General features: G+C 43.8%; 1 long non-coding RNA gene across 19 annotated transcripts; it reads right to left on the bottom strand.

The window, feature by feature from the left end:
* Nucleotides 1–371: 371 nt before the first annotated feature.
* LOC127919629 (uncharacterized) lies at nucleotides 372–6,018 on the bottom strand. Of its 19 annotated transcripts, XR_008103520.1 has the most exons (9): nucleotides 5,959–6,018; nucleotides 5,714–5,918; nucleotides 5,592–5,673; nucleotides 5,468–5,549; nucleotides 5,303–5,425; nucleotides 2,835–2,916; nucleotides 1,115–1,197; nucleotides 624–748; nucleotides 483–552 (listed from the first exon to the last, which is right to left on the bottom strand). It is a non-coding gene; the product is annotated as an uncharacterized LOC127919629 (long non-coding RNA). The 19 variants fall into 19 exon arrangements; XR_008103515.1 differs by having other exon boundaries at nucleotides 1,156–1,197; nucleotides 5,468–5,673; XR_008103528.1 differs by lacking the exon at nucleotides 2,835–2,916 and adding an exon at nucleotides 2,247–2,288 and having other exon boundaries at nucleotides 1,156–1,197; nucleotides 5,344–5,425; nucleotides 5,468–5,673.
* Nucleotides 6,019–6,765: the final 747 nt, after the last annotated feature.

Here is a 6,765-nt window from a genome sequence, read left to right as displayed (position 1 = left end):
TGTTACGCCATACAAAGCGTAATTCACAACATCATGCTCACTGGGACATTCACGTCGCGTTTTTCATCTACAATAAAAGTTCTCTGCTGGCCAGAGGTATACATTGGTACCAGGATTTACCGCTTTCTGAAATTCACTGATACATATGAGGGACACTCCACAGATACTCGTATGAGGGTGACAGAGATGAGGACCTACAGACACGTGTGTAGGAAGTACAGAGATGAGGGACCTTACAGATAATTGTGTGTGGGGGTACAGAGATGAGGGACCTTACAGATAATTGTATGTGTGGGGGTACAGAGATGAGGGACCTACAGATAATTGTATGTGTGGGGGGCACAGAGATGAGGGACCCTACAGATACTGTATGTGTGGGGTACAGAGATGAGGGACCTTACAGATAATTGTATGTGTGGGGTACAGAGATGAGGGACCTTACAGATATTGTGTGGGGTACAGAGATGAGGAACCTTGCAGATATGTTGTGGGGGTACAGAGATGAGGGACCTTACAGATAATTGTATGTGTGGGGGTACAGAGATGAGGGACCTTGCAGGTATGTGTGGGGTACAGAGATGAGGACCTTACAGTATGTGTGTGGGGGTACAGAGATGAGGGACCTTACAGATAATTGTATGTGTGGGGGTACAGAGATGAGGGACCTTACAGATAATTGTATGTGTGGGGGTACAGAGATGAGGGACCTTACAGATAATTGTATGTGTGGGGTACAGAGATGAGGGACCTTACAGATAATTGTATGTGTGGAAGTACAGAGATGAGGGACCTTACAGATAATTGAGTGCATAGTGTGAGGGCACAGAGATGAGGGATCCTACAGATAATGTATGTGTAGGGTACAGAGATGAGGGACCTAGCAGATAATTGTATGTGTGGGGGTACAGAGACGAGGGACCCAGATAATCAGGCGTGTGGGGGCACAGAGATGAGGGACCTTACAGATAATTGTATGTGTAAAGTACCAGAGATGAGGGACCCTACAGATACCCAGTGTGGGGGGTACAGAGATGAGGGACCTTACAGATAATTGCATGTAAACAGAGATGAGGACCTTACAGATAATTGTATGTGTAAAAGAGAGATGAGGGACCTTACAGATAATTGTATGTGTGGGGTACAGAGATGAGGGACCTTACAGATAATTGTATGTGTGGGGGTACAGAGATGAGGGACCTTACAGATAATTGTATGTGTGGGGGGTACATTGCAGAGATGAGGGACCTCTAAGATACCTCAGGCTGTGTGGGGTACAGAGATGAGGGACCTTACAGATAATTGTATGTGTGGGGTACAGAGATGAGGGACCTACAGATAATTGTATGTGTGGGGGTACAGATGAGGGACCTTACAGATATTGTATGTGTGGGGGGTACAGAGATGAGGGACCTTACAGTAATTGTATGTGGGGGTACAGAGATGAGGGGACCTACAGATAATGTATGTGGGGGTACAGAGATGAGGGACCCTACAGATAATTGTGTGGGGGGTACAGAGATGAGGGACCTACAGATAATTGTATGTAAAAAGAACAGATGAGGACCTACAGATAATTGTATGTGTGGGGGTACAGAGATGAGGGACCTTACAGATAATTGTATGTGTGGGAACAGAGATGAGGGACCTTGGCAGATAATTGTATGTGTAAAAAGACAGAGATGAGGGACCTTACAGATAATTGTATGTGTGGGGGGTGTGGAGATGAGGGACCTACAGAGATGAGGGGGCACAGAGATGAGGGACCCAGATAATTGTATGTGGGGGTACAGAGATGAGGGACCTTACAGATAATTGTATGTGTGGGGTACAGAGATGAGGGACTTCCAGATACTGTATGTGGGGGTACAGAGATGAGGGACCTTACAGATAATTGTATGTAAACAGAGATGAGGGACCTACAGATAATTGTATGTGTGGGGGTACAGAGATGAGGGACCTTACAGATAATTGTATGTGTGGGGGGTACAGAGATGAGGACCTTACAGATAATTGTATGTGTGGGTACAGAGATGAGGGACCTAATTGTATGTGTGGGTACAGATAATTGTATGATAATTGTGGGGGTACAGAGATGAGGACCTTACAGATAATTGTATGTGTGGGGGTACAGAGATGAGGGACCTACAGATAATTGTATGTGTGGGGTACAGATAATTGATATGTGTGGGGTACAGAGATGAGGGACCTTACAGATAATTGTATGTGTGGGGTACAGAGATGAGGACCTTACAGATAATTGTATGTGTGGGGGTACAGAGATGAGGGACCTTACAGATAATTGTATGTGTGGGTACAGAGATGAGGGACCTTACAGATAATTGTATGTGTGGGGTACAGAGATGAGGACCTTACAGATAATTGTATGTGTGGGGGTACAGAGATGAGGACCTTACAGATAATTGTATGTGTGGGGGTACAGAGATGAGGACCTTACAGATAATTGTATGTGTGGGTACAGAGATGAGGGACTCACAGATAATTGTATGTGGGGGTACAGAGATGAGGGACCCTTACAGATAATTGTATGTGTGGGGGTACAGAGATGAGGACCTTACAGATAATTGTATGTGTGGGGCACAGAGATGAGGGGGATAAGAGATGAGGACCTTACAGATAATTGTATGTGTGGGGGTACAGAGATGAGGACCTTACAGATAATTGTATGTGAGCTGAGGGACAGAGTATGTGGGGGTAGGGACCTTACAGATAATCAGGCGACAGAGATGAGGGACTTCAGATAATTGTGTGTGTGGGGGGTACAGAGATGAGGACCTTAGCAGATAATTGTATGTGTGGGGTACAGAGATGAGGACCTTACAGATAATTGTATGTGTGGGGTACAGAGATGAGGGACCTTACAGATAATTGTATGTGTGGGGTACAGAGATGAGGGACCTTACAGATAATTGTATGTGTGGGGGTACAGAGATGAGGACCTTACAGATAATTGTATGTGTGGGGGGTACAGAGATGAGGACCTTACAGATAATTGTATGTGGGGTACAGAGATGAGGGACCTTACAGATAATTGTATGTGGGGTACAGAGATGAGGGACCTTACAGATAATTGTATGTGTGGGGGTACAGAGATGAGAGGACCTTACAGATAATTGTATGTGTGGGGTACAGAGATGAGGGACCTTACAGATAATTGTATGTGTGGGGGTACAGATGAGGGACCTTACAGATAATTGTATGTGTGGGGTATGAGGACCTTACAGATAATTGTATGTGTGGGGTACAGAGATGAGGACCTTACAGATAATTGTATGTGTGGGCACAGAGATGAGGACCTTACAGATAATTGTATGTGTGGGGGTACAGAGATGAGGACCTTACAGATAATTGTATGTGTGGGGTACAGAGATGAGGACCTTACAGATAATTATGTGTGGGGGCACAGAGATGAGGACCTTACAGATAATTGTATGTGTGGAGGGACCTTACAGATAGATGTGTGGGGTACAGAGATGAGGGAATACAGATAATTAAAAGGGGTAGAGATGAGGGACATTACAGATAATTATGCTGTGTGGGGGTACAGAGATGAGGACCTTACAGATAATTGTATGTGTGGGGTACAGAGATGAGGACCTTACAGATAATTGTATGTGTGGGGGCAGAGATGAGGACCTTACAGGATAACTGTATGTGGGGGTACAGAGATGAGGGACCTGAGATACAGAGAGATGAGGGACCTTACAGATAATTGTATGTGGGGCACAGAGACGAGGGACCTATAGATAATTGTATGTGTGGGGGCACAGAGATGAGGGACCTTACAGATAATTGTATGTGTTGGGTAACAGATGAGGACCTTACAGATAATTGTATGAGGATGAGGACCTTACAGGGTACAGAGATGAGGGACCTTACAGACAGAGATGAGGGACCTTACAGATAATTGTATGTGGGGGTACAGAGATGAGGACCTTACAGATAATTGTATGTGTGGAATGTACAGAGATGAGGGACCTTACAGATAATTGTATGTGTGGGGGTACAGAGATGAGGACCTTACAGATAATTGTATGTTACAGAGATGAGGGACCTTACAGATAATTGTATGGGTACAGAGATGAGGGACCTTACAGATAATTGTATGTGTGGGGTACAGAGATGAGGACCTTACAGATAATTGTATGTGTAGGGTACAGAGATGAGGACCTTGCAGATAATTGTATGTGTGGGAGTACAGAGATGAGGGACCTTGCAGATAATTGTATGTGTGGGGTACAGAGATGAGGGACCTTACAGATAATTGTATGTGTGTGGTACAGAGATGAGGGACCTTACAGATAATTATGTGTGGGGTACAGAGATGAGGACCTTACAGATAATTATGTGTGGGAGTACAGAGATGAGGGACCTTACAGATAATTGTATGTGTGGGGGTACAGAGATATTACGAATGGTGTATGGGTACAGAGATGAGGACCTTACAGATAATTATGTGTGAGTACAGAGATGAGGGACCCTTACAGATAATTGTATGTGTAGGGTACAGAGATGAGGACCTTACAGATAATTGTATGTGTGGGGTACAGAGATGAGGACCTTACAGATAATTATGTGTGGGTACGAGATGAGGACCTTACAGATAATTGTATGTGTGGGGTACAGAATGAGGACCTTACAGATAATTGTATGTGGGGAGTACAGAGATGAGGACCTTGCAGATAATTGTATGTGTGGGGGTACAGAGATGAGGACCTTACAGATAATTGTATGTGTGGGGTACAGAGATGAGGACCTTACAGATAATTGTATGTGTGGGGGTACAGAGATGAGGACCTTACAGATAATTGTATGTGTGGGGCACAGAGATGAGGACCTTGCAGATAATTGTATGTGTGGGGTACAGAGATGAGGGACCTTACAGATAATTGTATGTGTGGGGGTACAGAGATGAGGACATTACAGATAATTGTATGTGTGGGGGTACAGAGATGAGGACCACAGATAATTGTATGTGTGGGGGTACAGAGATGAGGGACCTTACAGATAATTGTATGTGTGGGGTACAGGATGAGGACCTTACAGATAATTGTATGTGTGGGGTACAGAGATGAGGACATTACAGATAATTGTATGTGTGGGGTACAGAGATGAGGACATTACAGATAATTGTATGTGTGGGGTACAGAGATGAGGACATTACAGATAATTGTATGTGTGGGGTACAGAGATGAGGGACCTTACAGATAATTGTATGTGTGGGAATTTGAGATGAGAGGGACCTTACAGATAATTGTATGTGTTAGGTACAGAGATGAGGGACCTTACAGATAATTGTATGTGTGGGGTACAGAGATGAGGGACCTTACAGATAATTGTATGTGTGGGGTACAGAGATGAGGGACCTTACAGATAATTGTATGTGTGGGGTACAGAGATGAGGGACCTTACAGATAATTGTATGTGTGGGGGTACAGAGATGAGGGACCTTACAGATAATTGTATGTGTGGGGTACAGAGATGAGGGACCTTACAGATAATTGTATGTGTGGGGTACAGAGATGAGGGACCTTACAGATAATTGTATGTGTGGGGGTACAGAGATGAGGGACCTTACAGATAATTGTATGTGTGGGGTACAGAGATGAGGGACCTTACAGATAATTGTATGTGTGGGGTACAGAGATGAGGGACCTTACAGATAATTGTATGTGTGGGTACAGAGATGAGGGACCTTACAGATAATTGTATGTGTGGGGTACAGAGATGAGGGACCTTACAGATAATTGTATGTGTGGGGTACAGAGATGAGGGACCTTACAGATAATTGTATGTGTGGGGTACAGAGATGAGGGACCTTACAGATAATTGTATGTGTGGGGTACAGAGATGAGGGACCTTACAGATAATTGTATGTGTGGGGTACAGAGATGAGGGACCTTACAGATATTGTATGTGTGGGTTACAGAGATGAGGGACCTTACAGATAATTGTATGTGTGGGGTACAGAGATGAGGGACCTTACAGATAATTGTATGTGTGGGTTACAGAGATGAGGACCTTACAGATAATTGTATGTGTGGGGTACAGAGATGAGGGACCTTACAGATAATTGTATGTGTGGGGGTACAGAGATGAGGGACCTTACAGATAATTGTATGTGTGGGGGTACGAGAGATGAGGGACCTTACAGATAATTGTATGTGTGTGGGTACAGAGATGAGGGACCTTACAGATAATTGTATGTGTGTGGGTACAGAGATGAGGGACCTTACAGATATTGTATGTGTGGGTTACAGAGATGAGGACCTTACAGATATTGTATGTGTGGGTTACAGAGATGAGGGACCTTACAGATATTGTATGTGTGGGTTACAGAGATGAGGGACCTTACAGATATTGTATGTGTGGGTTACAGAGATGAGGGACCTTACAGATATTGTATGTGTGAGGTACAGAGATGAGGACCTTACAGATATTGTATGTGTGGGTTACAGAGATGAGGGACCTTACAGATATTGTATGTGTGGGGTACAGAGATGAGGGACCTTACAGATACTTGTATGTGTGGGTTACAGAGATGAGGAAAATCTACTTATTATGTGACTTGTTAAGCACATTTTTACTCCTGAAATGATTTAGGCACGCTATAACAAAGGGGTTGAATATGGATTCAAGACATTTCAGCTTTTCATTTTTTATTAATTTGTAACAAAAAATATAGAAAAACATATTTCCATTTTGATGTTTGAAGGCACCGTGTATATACACTACATGGCCAAAAGT

The sequence above is a fragment of the Oncorhynchus keta genome, unplaced genomic scaffold (genome assembly GCF_023373465.1).
Source record: "Oncorhynchus keta strain PuntledgeMale-10-30-2019 unplaced genomic scaffold, Oket_V2 Un_contig_17270_pilon_pilon, whole genome shotgun sequence".
In the NCBI taxonomy this organism is placed as follows: domain Eukaryota; kingdom Metazoa; phylum Chordata; class Actinopteri; order Salmoniformes; family Salmonidae; genus Oncorhynchus; species Oncorhynchus keta.
The sequence above is the reverse complement of the archived record's forward strand: the minus strand, read 5'-3'. Positions and strand labels throughout refer to the sequence as shown.